Here is a 17,174-nt window from a genome sequence, read left to right as displayed (position 1 = left end):
CTTGCTTGTTAATCATGAGTGCCCCTAAAGGCTCGGTCCTGGGACTTCTCTTATGTTCTCTCTCTCTCTCTCTCTCTCTCTCTCTCTCTCTCTCTCTCTCTCGTCATCTCATCAGCATGCATGGGTTCAATGATCATTATATACAGATGATTCCCAGAACTATTCAGCCCTAACCTCTCTCTGGAACTGTTCTGACATCACCAACTTCCTCTTGGGAATCTTGAAATGGATTTCCAGTAGGTGTCTTAAACTTGATTTTTTATCTCTAAAAAAGGACACAGCGTTTCCTCTAAAATGCATCCTTCTTCCCAATTTCTCTATTCTTGTCAAAGGCACCACCATCCTCCCAATCACCCAGAGTGACTCATTGAGTTTGTTCTTGACTCCTCTTGAATGCCGTATACCCAATCTGTCATGTGTCTTGTTTCAGCATTCACACAGCTACCACCTTAGTGGGGATTCTCATCACTTCACACTTACAATATTGCCTTAAACTACTGGTTGTTCTCTCTGACTCAAGTCTCTTCCCACATGAATATGTACTTCACCCCGCTGCCAAAATGATTTTCCTAAAATACAGGTCTGATCATTTATTTCCCCTTCTCCTAATCCAGACATTCAGTAAACTCTAGTGGTTGGCTTCTTGTTATTTCTAGAATTTTTATCTATCTATCTATCTATCCATCCCCCCTTCTCTCTTTCTCCCTTACTCCCTGCCCCTTTATCTCCTCTCTCTCTCTCTCTCTCTATCTCTCTCTCTCTCTCTCTCTCTCCCTTTCTCTTTCCATCTACCTATCATCTATCTATCCATCCATCTGCCCACCTCCCTCTCTCCCTCTCCCTCTCCTTCCCTCTTCTTCTCTTCCCCTATGTTTTTAAAAGCCTTCACACCTCTCACCTTCCTACTTTCTCAATCCCATAATGAACTATTCCTCTTCATGTACTTCATGTCCTGAAATGGGACACTTTTGTCTCTATACTCTGGGCCTTTTCACAAACTGTCCCCAACATAGGAGTCCTTATCCCTGCCTATTATCTTAGTTTTCTTCAAGAGTCAGTTCATATTTTCTACAAGAGGACTTTCCCATCCTAGTCCCCTATCCTAGTGCCCTTCTTCTGGGAATATCTCCCATTTACATAGTATGTATCTTTTATGTAAATAGTTGTTTGCATATTGTTTCCTGTATTAGAATATGAGGTATTGAAGGTCAGGGACCGTGAAATTATTATTTTTTTTCTTATTATTATTGTTTTGTTGTCTTTGTATTTCCAGCATCTAGCACAGAGTAAGTGCTGAATACATGTTTGTTGAATGATTGACTTTTAGACTTTTGTCTTGCTTCTGGGATAAGTTCATCATAAGGATTCATCTGATGGAGAAAGGAGAGGAAAACTTCCTCACTGCTTCCATCAGTTATTCCTTACTCTTACCAGATGAATAGCCTATCTTATTTTTTGATCATACATTTCTTTGATGTCCTTTGTTTCAGTTCTTCACTGTTCATTATTGTTGTGTGTCACATACTCTGCTCATACCCATCTTATTCCTCTCTATTGCCCTCTGAAGACTTTGCTTACTATTTCTTCTTTGATTCTAAATCTGCCTCATTCCAACTTCTTGCCATTTCTCCTTTTTCTTCTTCCATCTATATAGCTCCCAGTTCTTTCCTCCAGGACAAAATAATGTACATTTAATCTCTCTTCCACTGACAGCATGAAATATCTTTCCCTCTTCTAAGTCTTCTCTATGCTAAAAAATCCCTAGTTCTTTTATCTATTTTTCTCTACCATATGAATTTGAAATTGTTCAGCAGTCAATATGCTGAACAGTCAATTGAACAGTCAATATTTTAAAACACTGGTTCTTAAAGTATGGTCCAGAGAATTCTGGGAATCTCTGAAACTCTTTCAAAGGGTTTATAAATTCAAAATTAGTTTTTATTTCTAATATGATAAATATCTATAAATGTAACCATATAAACAAAAGCTTTCAGCAGGTCCTCAGTAAGTTTTAATAGTATAAAGATATTTAAACAAAAGTTTAAGAAGCCCTGCTTTAGCAATCCTTTCTAAAATATGACCTCTAGAACTTAACACAATATTCATTAATCAAGACAAAGAACAGTGGGACTATTACCTGTTATTATGAGATAACTGTGCTTCTTAACTTAGGCTAACTTATATCAGCTTTTTTGGGATGTCATATTACATGAACTTGTAGCCTAGTAAAACCCTAATTTTTTTTTTACATGAATTCTTTACTAACCCACATTTCCTCCTTTTCCACCTGCATCCTGTACTTGTACTGTTGATTTTCTGAACTTGCATAAGACTTTATATATACATATCCCTAATTAAATTAATTTTATTAGGTTTGACCCATTCTTTTAACCAGTTAGTATCCTGGATCTGTAGTCCCACTTGTTAACTTTCCTTTGTAAGCTTGTGTTACCAGGAGATTTAAAAAGCATGCCATAGTTGATGTCTGCATAGTATTTTAAGTTTTTTTTCAAAAACTTAAAAGAATTATTTCATGGGATCCCCCTAGCAACTCTGTGACTAGTGACTTTAGTCATTACCCACATTTTACAGGTGTACAAATTGAAGTTCACAAAGTTTTAGTAACTTGTCTAAAGTGATACAGCTAGTAAGTATCAGAGGCATGATCTATATTTTTATCCAAGTCATTGATAATGTTTAATAACGTGGGGTCAAGGTCAGATCCCTGTAGAAGACCACTAAAAACTAGCCTGCAGGTTGACATCAGTCTATTAATGATTCCTCTTTGGGTACCATTTTTCAACCAGTTCCATTTCTACCTAGCTGTATATATTCTGCCTCAGGTGCTCCAGCCAATATGATCCTCTCAGTCATTCTCGATTGCCCAAGGGTAAAGATGGAATAACCCAACAACAAATTCAATTCAACAAACATTTATTAAGCATTTATGTGCCAGGCATTGTGATAGTTCCCAAGATTACAAAGATAACAATAACACATGCCCTACTCAAAGAAAGGGGAAAGATGTCCACAAAAAACTAGGGTAGAAGGAAAGGCATGATAACCAGCCAAGGATGCTCAGGAATTTCTGATTATATGAAATGTATTTTTCAACCAAGTTCTCAATGGACCTCTGGGAGGTCTGATGCAATTTTTACAAACATATGGTCTGTCCCTGAATAATAGTGTTACCAAGTTTTGTCACAAATATATTACATCCCAGAGGTACAAATAACATTTTAATGTGGTAGTGCAAGGGCAAGTGAAAAATCAGTATTTTAGGACCAAAAATATTAATTGATGAAATCCTAGGTCACCAGGTGGAGTTGGCAGAAAAAAACCTGAAGTACTGATAAGATTACTCTCTGAGATAAGCAGAGACAGCACACTGATGGGGATCACCTCAGCATGACAGTCCCATCTCCTATGGAGGTAATGGGTAACCCCAGTTTACTGTATCTAATCAAAACAAGCCAAGTTATGTCAAACCCCAGGGTTAAATTTCCTCAATAAATCTGTCCATGGCCCATGCCATCTTTGCTGAATCCCTTTTGGGTTAGCCTGCTGCAGAGTTCTGCCTTTCTCTTTCTCCATGTTTGATGGTATCTTTCCTCTCATTCCTCCCTCTTCCCATTTCAGGTCGTCTATGTCATCTCCCAACTCTATCACTTTTGGTGTCTTTTTCATTTTGTTTATAATATCTTCTGCTAAATATATGTCCCTTATGGCAAAGAGAATGGCTGTTGTGAATTTGCCACATATTTATTTTGAACTAGGAATTGCTACCCTGGTCTTTTAATCATTAATAAATTATAAATTTTCTCTGTTTTTTGGATTTTGTAATTGTGGTTAATAGACTGGTGGAGGACAAAAAAGCTTTTTATAAATCAACAGATTCTTGGTAATCATTCCTGATATTCTTTTGGTTCTAGCATTCCCTGTTCTTTGAAGTACTTGGGACTATCACCTACCTAATAGAAGAACCTACCATTTCATGTAGAGGGAAGTTCCAGTTTCTCTTATTCAGAAGAGATTCTTTTTCTCTGAAAGCAGTCCTTTTGAATCTTAGGAGAAGTAGTCCATGAAAGAATGGGATGGTGACTTTTATTATTTTAACTATTCTGGAAAATTAAATTCCAAATGTACTTTTAAAGAACATGATTTTTTTCTTTTTCAAGTTTTCTCTCAATATTATCTCACATCATCTTAGAAAGTCATATTCAGGGGTGTGGGAGAGGTCTGTGCCAATTTATCTCTCAGAAATGCTTGAATACAGAATAATGTTTAAATAAATAAAATTATTTCTGGCAGACTTAAAGCTAAAACTCAGAGTATACATTTTTTTCTTCCTTAATACTTAACCCTGACCAAGATGGTGCATTTCCCCTCCTGTGCTTAACTTCTCTCAACAGAACAATTAAACAAATATCTGTGTCATGTTGTACCAGGCAGTTTTTTAAGCATTGTGGATACAAAATATAAGAGTGAGGTGGGCTGTTCATAACATATTTTACAGGTCATAGTGAAGTTGTAATATGAAATAGAAATAAGAAGTAGATTTGGGAGAGCATAATTTTATAAGATAATAGAGTAATGGTTCAATGAGCAGCATGAAGAAATTACGTCAGAGACATCTGCCATAGGTTACAGAGACTTGCCCTTTATTATGTAAAATAACTCATGGGCTCAAACTAATATTATTAGTTGAGGTGATTGAGAATTGTGCTTTTGGGGAGAGGAACAATTTTTAAAGTCTCAGGGAAGATAAGGGGTGGGGCAGGATCTAGGGATTAAAGGGAGGATCCAGGGAGGAGTTTGGTTGTCTAAAAATATGCTAATCAAGACTATTTCAGAGATTTGAGACAGGATGAATGGATTAACAAAGGACTCAGACTTCTCATGGTTCTACTCTAACAAGACTGAATGGAAACACTGATCTGATTATGATTGATAATAGGCACAGGATGGGCTTGTTTTTAGCAATTCCTGAGAATAAGCTGGTTTAGAGTTCCCATCAATAGGTTCATAAATTTAGAGCTGTGATCAAGGTACAGATTCTAATGCCTTCCTTTTTTAGCTAAGGTTACTAAGGTCCTTAAAGACAGCCCAAGGTCTCAAAAGCCAAGCAAGGAGTGGCAGAGATAGAAACCAAATCTGATTCTCGGATTTGAAATTTCATGCCCATTCCATAATACCTTGCTGCTTCTGACATCACCTGATTAGCTCATTTCTGGCCTAACTTTAATCACTGTTGGGGTATTGCCTCAGCCAAACTGAGATCAAGGTAAATACCTTACCTTGAAAAGACCCAGGTTTCCTACTGCAAACAGGGCTATCTCCAGTCATCCTGATCTCTATCTAGCCACTAAACCAGTTGGTCTGGAAGAGAAAATGAAACATGATGTGTTTGCATAGTCCTTCCTTGCTTAAATGCAATTCACTTGCATGTTATGGAATCACCTCCCTGATGTCATGATCCTCTTCAAGAAAAAAGGACAACCATTTCAAGCAGAAACTACTAAATCAAGCTTTCCCCACCCACTGAAACTGCTACTGCCCCAAATATCTTGTATTTAACTACTTTCTTTATTGTATTATTTACATATATATATGCTTCTTGTCTCCCTCATTAGAATATAAATTCTTTGAGATTGGGATTATTTTATTGTTTGAATTTGTATCCCCAATATCTAGCAAAGTACCTAGAACATAATAGGTACTTAATAAATACTTGTTTGATTGTTTTCTCACTAATTTCTACTATAAAGATGATTGTACCACTCTAGTTTTCACTATAAAATTTTTTTTAAATAACTTTTTATTTTCAAAATATATGCAAAGATAATTTTCAACATTCACCCTTGCTAGAATTTTGTTAAAACAATTTGGCACATTTGTTCATCTTTAACTTATCTTTTTTGGACTGTGATTTCTATTCATGATCTTTTCTTTTTTTAAAATAAATTTTTAATAATGTCTTCTGTTTCTTATATCATCATAGTTAGTCCCAATATTTTTTCCCATTCCCCATAGACAACCAATGTAATAGCTATTTTTTTCCAAAAAGAAAAAAAAAAAAAACCTAGCACAACTGATTGCTACATTGAAAAAAGTAACATATATGAATCTCTGCCTCTGTGAAAGGGTGGGTTGGGGAGTATTGTAATGTCAAAAGAAACTGAGCAAGACAGAGATTAGAGACCAATTCAATAATTTATTAAATGGAGAGAAATACTGGGACCAATGGATCCCAGGACTAGATGAGAGTATCATCTCAAAGAGTCTAGCCCCAGTATCGGGACAGCAAGCCTTTTATGGAACAATGACATAATGCAGAGACCTAGGTGGGGATAGCCTCATAGATGGAGGTTACTGATATTCTAATGATATTAAGGAATATCTATAACACCTTTATCTCAACCATTTAGAGGGGATGGTCATAACCTTAAGGCAGAATACGAAATAGGACAAATGGAGGAACTGGTCACCCTATTAAAAGTGACCTTTGTCATTACAGTATCTTCTCATATGTCTTTTTAAAGTTATATTTCATCTTATGTTTTCATGTGTGATCATTCTTTATATTTACATTTTTAAGTTATTATGTATATAGATTTTGGCTCCATTTACTTCTTTATCTGTTCATATATGCCTCTCTGCATTCATCACATACATCATTTCTTTCAGCATAGTAATATTATGTTGTATTCAGATGCCAGTTTATTTACCACCATTCCCCAAATGATTAATTTATTTCCTGTTAGCTTTGTTATCATATGAACATATGCTTCTATAAATATTTTGGTATATATAGGGATTTTCCTCTTACTCATAGATTCTTTGGGGTATAAACCCAGTTATGGAGACTCTGAACTTTGTCATTTTATTTACATAACTCCAAATTGCTTTCCAAAATGGTTGTATCTTCTCAAATCCACCACCAATGTATTAGTATTTCTATCATTCCAGAGTCCTTCCTAACATTGACTATTGCCAATTTTTTGGTCTTGCATTTTGCAGGATATAGAGGCAAAATCCCAGGGTTTTATGTGTGTGTGTATGTGTGTATGTGTGTGTGTGTGTGTGTATGTGTTTTGATTTGTAATTCTCTTATTATTTATGATTTGGAGCACCTGTCATTTGGAGCACAGTCTTTTGAGGACTGTTCAAATCCTTTGACCACTTATCTATTGAAGAATGACTATTAATCATGCCTGCATATATATAAAATATATTTTTTGGATACTAAATTCTTATTAGAGAAATTTGAAAAGGATTTCTTTCTATACCACTTCCCTTCTTATCCTAGGTGCATTCATTTTGTTTATATAGAAGTTTTCATGTAATCAAAATTATCTATTTTTTGTTTCATAATTGCCTCTTGTTTGCCTCTCCTACTATTCTACTAGGCTAACTAGTAGAATGGACTAAGTAGAGAGAGACTTGAAACAGGAGGACCTCTTAGGAAAATGTTGCAATAATTTTGGGGAGAGGTAGAGACCTTTCTTCTTAGACTTTGTTATATTTGTTAAATAGAAATGCTGTTGATTTTTTTAATGTTTATTTTGTAGCCTGCAACTTTGCTGAAGGTATTGCCTCAATAAGTATCTTTACTGATTAGCTAAGATTTTACAAATGCGGTATGCTATCACAGTAGCAAATAAGAATAGTTTTGTCTTAATAGTTCTTTAATAGTTTAAAATTTGCTTTTAAACTATATTTATGCATTCAAGTTCTCTTTTCTTTTATTATTTTTAATGCTTGTATCTCTAGAACTATAGCAAACAATTATAGAGTAGGTATCCTTGTTTTTTCTAATATTTATGGAGAAAGGTTCTAATATATCCCCATTGCATATGATGCTTACTTTTGGTTTTAGATAGATGCTTTATACACACACACACACACACACACACACACACACACAATAATATACATATATATACATATGTATATTTAAAGACTCTATACTTATAATTTGTAAGATTTTGAGCAAAAATAAAGCTATTCTTTGTTAAAGGATTTTTCTGCATCTATTGAGATGACATAATTTTAGGTATTTGGGTTTTTAATATGATTGTGTAGATTGTTTTCCTGATATTGAACCATCCTTGTATCCCAGACAAATCCCACTTGATCATAATTAATGATTTCATGCATAAATTGCTATATACTATTTGACAGAATTTTGTTTTAATTTTTTGAGTTAATATTCATTAATGGTATTGGTCTATAAATTTCCTTCTGGGTTTTAATTTTCCTTGGTTTAGGTATTAATTAGGACTTTGTTTTATAAAAAGATTCTGGTAGGGTTCTTTCTCAATTTTTGATAATAATTTGTGAATTATTGGTGCTAATATTTTTTAGTTAATAATAGTTTTATATTTTTTCAAAATACATGCAAAGTTAGTTTTCAGCTTTCACCCTTGCAAAACTTTGTGTTCCAAATTTTTCTCCCTCCTTCCTCCCTTTCCACCTATCCTAGATAGTAAGTAATCCAATATAGGTTAAAAATGTGCAGTTCTTTTACACATTTCTACCTTTATCATGCTGCACAAGAAAAATCAGATGATCTAATCTCTTGGAAAAATGTCAAGTGCTCATGGGTAAGCCTAGCTAATATAATAAAAATGACAATATTACCAAATTAATCCACCTATTCAGTGCCAAACCAATCAAACTCCCAAGAAATTACTTCAAAGAGCTAGAAAAAATAATAACAAAATACATCTGGAAGAACAAAAGGTCAAGAATTTCAAGGGAATTAATGAAACAAAATGCAAATGAAGATGATCCAGACCTAAAACTATATTATGAAGCAGTGGTCATCAAAATCATTTGATACTGGCTAAGAAATAGAGTAGTTGATCAGTGGAATAGATTAGGTTCACAGGATAAAATACTCAATGATTATAGTAATCTAGTGTTTGACAAACCCAAAGACCCCAGATTTTGGGATAAGAACTCACTATTTCACAAAAACTGCTGGGAAAATTGAGAATTAGAATGGCAGAAACTAGGCACTGACCTATACCTAACACTGTATATACCAAGATAAGGTCAAAAATGAGTTCATGACCTATACATAAAGAGTGAGATTAGAAGAACATAGTGCTTTTATTCTTTTTGTTGTTGTTTGCTTGCATTTTGTTATCTTTCTCATTTTTCCCCCTTTTGATCTGATTTTTCTTGTGTAGCATGATATTTGTGGATATATATATATATATATATATATATATATATATATATGTATATAAAGAGAGAGAGAGAGAAAGAAATTGCACATATTTCACATATATTGGATCACTTGCCGATTGGGGGAGGGATGGGGGAAGGGAGAGAAAAAATTAGATCACAGAGTTTTGTAGGGGTTAGTGAAGAAAATTATCCATGTATATATTTTGAAAAAAATGTTTTAATTATAAAAAAAATAAGATGAAAAGGGAAAAAATGAGAAGAAACAAACAAGCAAGCAAAAAAAGAGCCAAGTCCATCACAGTTGATCATCACATAATTTGGTTGTAGCTATGTTGTAGCTGTGTAACAATATTCTCTTAGTTCTACTTACTTCACTCAACATCAGTTTATGTAAGTCTCCCTAGGCCTCTCTGATCCTGCTGATCATTTTTTATATTTTTATATATATACATACATATATATATATATATTCTATTCTATTACATTTACATACCATAACTTATTCAGCCATTCTCCAGCTGATGGGCATTCAATCAATTTCCAGTTTGTAAAACCACTACAAAAAAGGCTGCTACAAATGTTTTTGCACATGTGGGTTCTTTTCCCTTTTGCTAATTGTTTTTTGTTTTTGTTTTTTAAGTCTGATAGACTCTCATGTGAATCCAGTAGGATTAGAAATATTTGTTTTTTGATAATTCCTTTATAGTTATATCTATTTCCTTTTTTTGAGATGGGGTTATTTAAGATATCTATCTGGCCTTGGGTATTTTATATTTTGGGTGTTTTATATTTTTGAAGGTATCCCTCTATTTCTTTTAAGTTCTCAGTTTTGTTAGCATATAACTTAATGTGATTAATATGTCCTGATTATTCTTTTTATTTTGCTATGATTTTACTTTCCTCATTTGCTATTTCATTGACTCGATTTTTTGTCTTTTAAAAATCAGATTAATTAAAGGTTTATCAATTGTACTTTTTTAGAGAATCAGTTTTTACTTTTATTTTTGTTTTCTATAGTTTTAAAAATTTCTATATTTTGACTTTAAAAAAATTTCTTCTTCCATATTTGTTTTAAGTTGATTTGTTAGCTTTCTAATTTTTTTAAAAAAGTATATTTAGTTTGTAAATTTTCACTTTTTCTGTTTTGGTAATGTATATTGGTAGAAATATTATTTCTCTCTGGAAAACTTATTTAGCTGCATCCCAGGAATTTTGATATATTGTTTTATCATTACAATTTTCTTTCACAGAGTTATTAGTTGTTTCTATGACTTGGTCTTTGTTCCATTTATTATTTAAGATTTATTATTAAATATCTTTTTGATTCTATATCTTTTGTTTGTGCTTCTTGAATGAATGATTTGTGTTACTTGTGTTAACCATTTCTGCCTTTTTACATGTGTTTGTAATATTTTTGTGCTCTAATATGTGGTCAATTTTTGTAAAAGTTCTATGTGGTGGTGAGAAATAGTTTTTTTTTTTTTTTTCCTCATTCCAGACCTGTTTATTTATTTATTTTTTTAATTTAATAGCCTTTTATTTACAGGATATATGCATGGGTAACTTTACAGCATTAACAATTGCCAAACCTCTTGTTCCAATTTTTCACCTCTTACCCCCACCCCCTCCCCCAGATGGCAGGATGACCAGTAGATGTTAAGTACATTAAAATATAAATTAGATACACAATAAGTATACATGACCAAAATGTTATTTTGCTGTACAAAAAGAATCAGACTCTGAAATATTGTACAATTAGCTTGTGAAGGAAATCAAAAATGCAGGTGTGCATAAATATAGGGATTGGGAATTCAATGTAATGGTTTGTAGTCATCTCCCAGAGTTCTTTCTCTGGGCATAGCTGGTTCAATTCATTACTTACTGCTCCACTGGAAATGATTTGGTTGATCTCGTTGCTGAGGATGGCCAGGTCCATCAGAACTGGTCATCATATAGTATTGTTGTTGAAGTATATAATGATCTCCTGGTCCTGCTCATTTCACTCAGCATCAGTTCGTGTAAGTCTCTCCAGGCCTTTCTGAAAACATCCTGTTGGTCAGAGATATAGTTTTAATAGTGCAAGCTAGCTTATTTGTGCTTATCTACTCACTAGAGAAGAGGAAAAGAAAATATTCTAACTAAATTGTCAGGTATGATATGCTAGGTTAGACTCATAATTCACTTTTAATCTATTTATCCTTTGGTTTGTGTCTTTCTCTGTAACTTTGACTTCATGTGAGTTTTAAAACCACTGTTTATTTGCATCCTGATTTCAGATTGTTCCTTGGCTCCCTGATGCCAGCCTGGCTTTGGCTGCTCTCTCTGAATGTTTCTGCATAGAGTACAGAACCTTCTTTGATGAGGGCACCTTGTTCTGGGTGGTCCTGTGCCAGGGTCTCCCATTTGTCATACAATCAATTCTAAAGTTATTAAAAGAGACCTTAAGAGTGTCCTTTTATCAGTTTTTCTGACTATCTTGTGAGTGCTTGCTCTGTGTCAATTTTCCATCAATTCTCCATACAATAGTCTTTTTGGCAAGTGTACATTTGACATTCTAATGTGATCAGCCCAACAAAGTTGTACTCTAACACTTAGCACATAGCAAACAATTGATAAGTATTTGTTAAGTTGAATTGATTAGATATATTTCTTGATGTGGTTCTACATGTTAATTGTAGTTCTTTTCTCACTTTTCATCCTAAGAATCTCAGATTAATAGTTTCTAAGAATGGGAAATGATATCAGAGACCTAGAATCTTCTTCAGAAAGAAAAATCCCCTCTACAAGATTTCTCAACCATTGGTCATTAAGTTTTCACTTGAAGACCTCTGGTGAGGAACTTCCTCCCCCTGTGGCAGCCCATTCCATTTTGACAGATTTGACCATGAAGAAGTGTTTTCTTACATTTAACTTAAATCTGCTTGTCTTCAAATTGTACTTATCCCTCTCTTTAATATGATATCCTTACAAGTACTTCAATCATTAATTTGTTGATTTTCTGGTTCTTTTAGTTGAATACTTAATTTATTGATCTTTTCATTCTCAATTTTGTTAATATAAGAATTTAAAGTTATAAATATTCTTTTAAGCTAGGGGTTCTTAATCCTTTTGGCATCATGAGCCCTTTGGCTTGCTGATGAAATAGAAATATTTCACTTCAGAATAATAGTGTCAGAGAAGGCATTGAGTATCAGATATGTCAGGGAGTCCTTGGGAGCAATGGAATCAGAAACACTTTCCTACTTAAGACTTGTGTGTTTCATGACCAACATTGTCTTCCATTCACCTAAACTCAATAAAACTTCCTGGATGTACCCTTGCAGCATTTAATAGACTATATCATTGTAAAGAGAGTAGACAGACAAAAGGTGAGTGACAAAGGTGATATGTGGTGCAGTGTTGGAGCAATCATAGCCTTATCCTCTCCAAGCTAAACAATTGCATTTAGTGAATGTGATGACTCCCAAAACAAGAAAATTTCCAGAAGACTTAACATCAAAAGATTAGAGTGCTTCTCTGAAGATGAACAGTTGTAGCTAACTTGGAAATAAAGCTAAGCTTTCAGAGATTTGGTGCACAGCACTAAATTTACTTATCTGGGTCAGAATATTAGTAAACATCAAAATCGTTTTGACAAAATTGATGGGGAAATTCAGAAGCTGCTAAGCAAAAAATGATAATTTCACAGATTTTGCCAGCAGGATACTTTATCTGTCTCTAAGAAGGCAGCATTTAAGTACATCTAAAATAAAGTGCAAATGAAGTTTCGAGAGATGCAGGAATCTTGATTCAGTAAGAAGGCAGATGAAATTCAATTTTATGCTAATACCAATAATCCAAAGCACTTTTATGATGCCCTGAAGGTTTTTTATGGGTCAAAAATAATTGTGAAAATTGACAATTGATTTCACTTACCCAGTACTGATGAAGCCATATTGATTAGTAATAAGGATATGGTTCTGAAGAGATGGACTGAACACTTCCATAGTGTTCTCAACAGACTATCATCAACTGATACTGAAACCATTAACTGTATACCTTAGATAGAAGTTAATCCCTCTTTTGCTAAACTTCCAACTAAAGAACATGTTTTAAATGTGTTAGGTTCCTGTCATGTGGCAAAGTACCTGGTACTAATTTTATTCCAGTTGAGATTTACACTCATACAAAAGCTGTCTGAAATCTTCTGGGCTATACAACAAGAGTTATCCCTCAGGAGTTCAAGGAAGTGTCCATTATTTACCTCTATAAAGGAAAAGGAAATAGTTTTTCTGTGACAATCACAGGGGGATTTCTCTTGTAGTGTTTGCTAGCAAGATTCTTGCCAGAGTCCTCCTTCAAAGGCTGATTCTTCACCTGGATGGTAAGTTCTACCTAAGAGACAGTATAGCTTTGGAAAAGTATTTGCTGCCTGACATCTCCAGCAGGAGCTGGACAGAGGGTTATGTGCAACATTGGTCAATGTGACCAATGCCTTTGATACTATCAGTTGTGAGGATTTGTGGGCAAACTTTGCCCAGAGGAGCTCATCTGCATTATATGGCAGTTCCATGATGGTGTGCATGCATGAGTTCTGGATAATGGACAATGCTCTCAAGCTTTCTTGGTCTTCAATGGAATGAAGTAGAACTGTGTGCTTTCTCCCATACTTTTTAGCATGATATTTCCAGCAATGTTGTCAGGGACAAAAATGACCATCACAATGATGGTAAGTTATTTAACTTGAAAAGGCTATAAGCCAAGGTTAAAGTGGAGGAGAGTTGGTAGGTGACTTTTTGTTCAAAGATGATTGATTGTGCACTCAATGCAATCTCTGAGGCTGAGGTGCAGCAGAGTATGGATCAGTTCTCTGTTCCTTGTGCTAATTTTGGCTTGACAAGTAACACCATGAATACAGAGGTTCTCTACCAGTCAGCACTACACCATCCATACATAGAATCATTGGTTGTAGCAAATGGAGAAATTTTGAATGCTGTGGATTACTTACTTACTTCTAGGGATGTACACATATATGATGAGTTGATGCATGTATTGCCAGAGCTGGCTCAGTATTTGGGAGGTTCCTAAGGAAGGTGTGGGAGAGAAGAGATAAAAGATTGCCTACCAAACCAAAGGTTTACAAAGCCGTTGGGCTGATCTCATTTTGTATGCTTGTGAAACATGGACAGGATGTCAATGCCATGACAGGAAACCAAATTGCTTCCATTTTATTTCTTAGGAGATCACCTAGTAAGATAAAGTACTGGATGCTGAGGTCCTTTCTTGAACTGAAGTGTTAAGCATTCAAACTGCTGCAGAGAGCACAACACTAATGGGCTAGCCAGGTAGCCCAAATGCTAAACACACTTTTGACTAAAAGACTATTTTTTTTTTTTTTTTTTTTTTTTTTTTTTTTTTTTTTTACAAAGAACTTATCTAGAAAAACACTCACATGGAAGTCAGAAGTAATAGAAGGACTCTCACAAGGTCTTTTTGAAGACTTTTGGAAAGCATGGAGTGCCTATATCAAAGAAAGTCCTGTATTCTGAGTAAAATAGAATTGTGATAGCTTAAAAGAAACATGAGATACACAAATGTAGAGATACATAAATTGTGAGATACACAAATTCACTCCAAATGTTCATATGGACTATTGGTGCCTGACTTGTAGCAGAGCCATCCAAGCTCGTATTGATCTGATCATTTAGACACACTGGACCTTGATCCTGTCATGATGATGTCATTTTGATCCTCTTGAAGCATGAACAACAACCATTCGCATGTGAGGGGCATTTGGGGTGCTCAGTTGAGGAGGCTGAAGAAAGCACTTGTGGAGTGTAACATCAAAGATATCAAGGTCATCCATTGCATCCTAAGTCATTACCAAGTGACCTGATGTTTGTCTTACCACTAGACTTCAGTGACTTTGGAAAAAGTGCAGCTGATGACTGTTCATAAGTAAGACTATTAGCCTTACTTAAATCCAATTTACAGCAAGTTGAGATAACACACTGTAATAGTAGTAGATGATGGTTGTAGAATGTACACAATGCCAGATTTGTCTGATTTTGCTTAATTATTTTACTTGTTAGGGAGGATTCTATGTAGGATTGAAATATTGAGAATTAACTTAAAAATTTTTTTTAAAGAAAGTTCTTTGAGGATAGCATATATTTAATCTATTTTGCTGTCTTGGAGAGGAGGGAGGTAAAGGAAAAAAGGAGAAAAATTTGGAACACAAAATTTTGCAAAAATGAATGTTGAAAACTATCTTTACATGTATTTGGAAAAATAAATACTATTGAGAAAAAAAGAAAGTGCTTTGAATTTGGAACCAGAGGATCAGCTACTTATTTACCCTTGTGGTTCTGGCCAAAGTCCTTGACCTTTCTGGAGCTTAGTTTTTTCATGTGTAAAATGAGGGGATCTGACTAACCAATCACAAAATCTTTCATGTAAATTATTGTTTTCTTAAAGGGAATTTTAAAACTACTGAAATAACATACAAAATGGGTTTAACAACTCTTTCAAAGGGCTTTTCCTAGGATTACTGAATTACCGACTTGACATGAGGTTTTTCTAATTACTTGGTGAGAAAGGAACTCTGGGAGCACTAGTTAAAATATCACTTAGCAGTAGTTCTTAAGTGACTTGATGATACTCAATAGTGTGTGTTGTTCTTCATTATTGAAGAGGATACTGCCAATGGTAGGAACAGCATGTATAATAAATAATAGAGGACTTCTTCTATAATTTATTATTCACTAAATGAGTCCTAAAATATCTCAGCATGGGGGTTAAGTATTTTTATCTCTGTCGACATTTTATTTTCAGACAGAGGGATTAGGTGATATTGCTGAAATGTCCAATTAAGCTCTGAAAGAAATAAGGGACCTGAAATAAAGTTATTTCAATAGCTTTAAATAGCAAATACCCCATTTAGAATTCAGAAAATCTCTAGTTGGTGGGGAAAGTAGTTGCATGGAAAAGTCTTTCTGCTCAGAAGGGAGGTTCTGATGTTATACATTTGTAAGAAAAGAAAAAAGTTAAGAAAGAATAGGGGAAAAAGCATTACAGCAGAGAGAAGACATGAAGACAGGATGGCTGAGTTGAGCCCAAGGCAGCTTGAGTTAGAGAATGGTGGTGATGGGATCCATGATTGGATGGAATGGATATCAGGTATAAATACTCTTACTGTTTCAAGAAGAACCCCCAAATTATGTTGTTTTACGGCAGGGAGAGCAAGTCTTAAAGTTGTCAGCCCTGAGATAAATGCAACTGTCACTGTTGCCATTGCTACTTCATCTTTCTTAGGCATTTCTTGAGCACATTGTCAGCCTCACTTTAAATAATGGAAATATCACATTTGCCTGGACCCTCCGTCCCTGCCAGCACTGCTCAGCTTCTGAGCTGCTGAAAGAAGAAAATATTCACTATTAGTAGGAGCGGGGAATGTATCCCATCCACACTCATGTTTTTAAGTTAGATACTAGTTGAAAGGTATGCATTAATTATTTTTAAAATGTATAATAGAATTATAGATTGAAAACCTCAAGATATCTGAGAGGTCAACTGGTTTAATCTCTTCATTTTATAGTTGAAAAAATTGAGGCAAATAGAGAGAAACTGCCAAAAAAAAAAAAAAAAAAGCTAAGAATGTCTACTCTAAATCTGTGATCTCATGTTTATCAGTTTCCTGGCAAATTGGCACTTATAGATCATCCAAAGGAGATTATAGGATTCAGTACTAGACAGTGTCCTAGAGGTCATTTACCTTATTTGATGAAATAACTAAGACCCAGAGAGAAATTGTCTTCCCAAAGTCACACAGATAGCAAGTAGCAGTGTCTGAATTTGAACTCAGGTGTTGTTTTGGCTCTAAATCCAACATTTTCCCCACAGTGCCACATAGTTCCAGCATTTGTGGAAAACGTTGTTCTTTGAAAACCTTATCTAACTAAATAGCTTTGCTTACATATTAAGTTCCTTTCAGAGAT

The sequence above is a fragment of the Sarcophilus harrisii genome, chromosome 6 (assembly GCF_902635505.1).
Source record: "Sarcophilus harrisii chromosome 6, mSarHar1.11, whole genome shotgun sequence".
Lineage (NCBI taxonomy): Eukaryota > Metazoa > Chordata > Mammalia > Dasyuromorphia > Dasyuridae > Sarcophilus > Sarcophilus harrisii.
The sequence above is the reverse complement of the archived record's forward strand: the minus strand, read 5'-3'. Positions refer to the sequence as shown.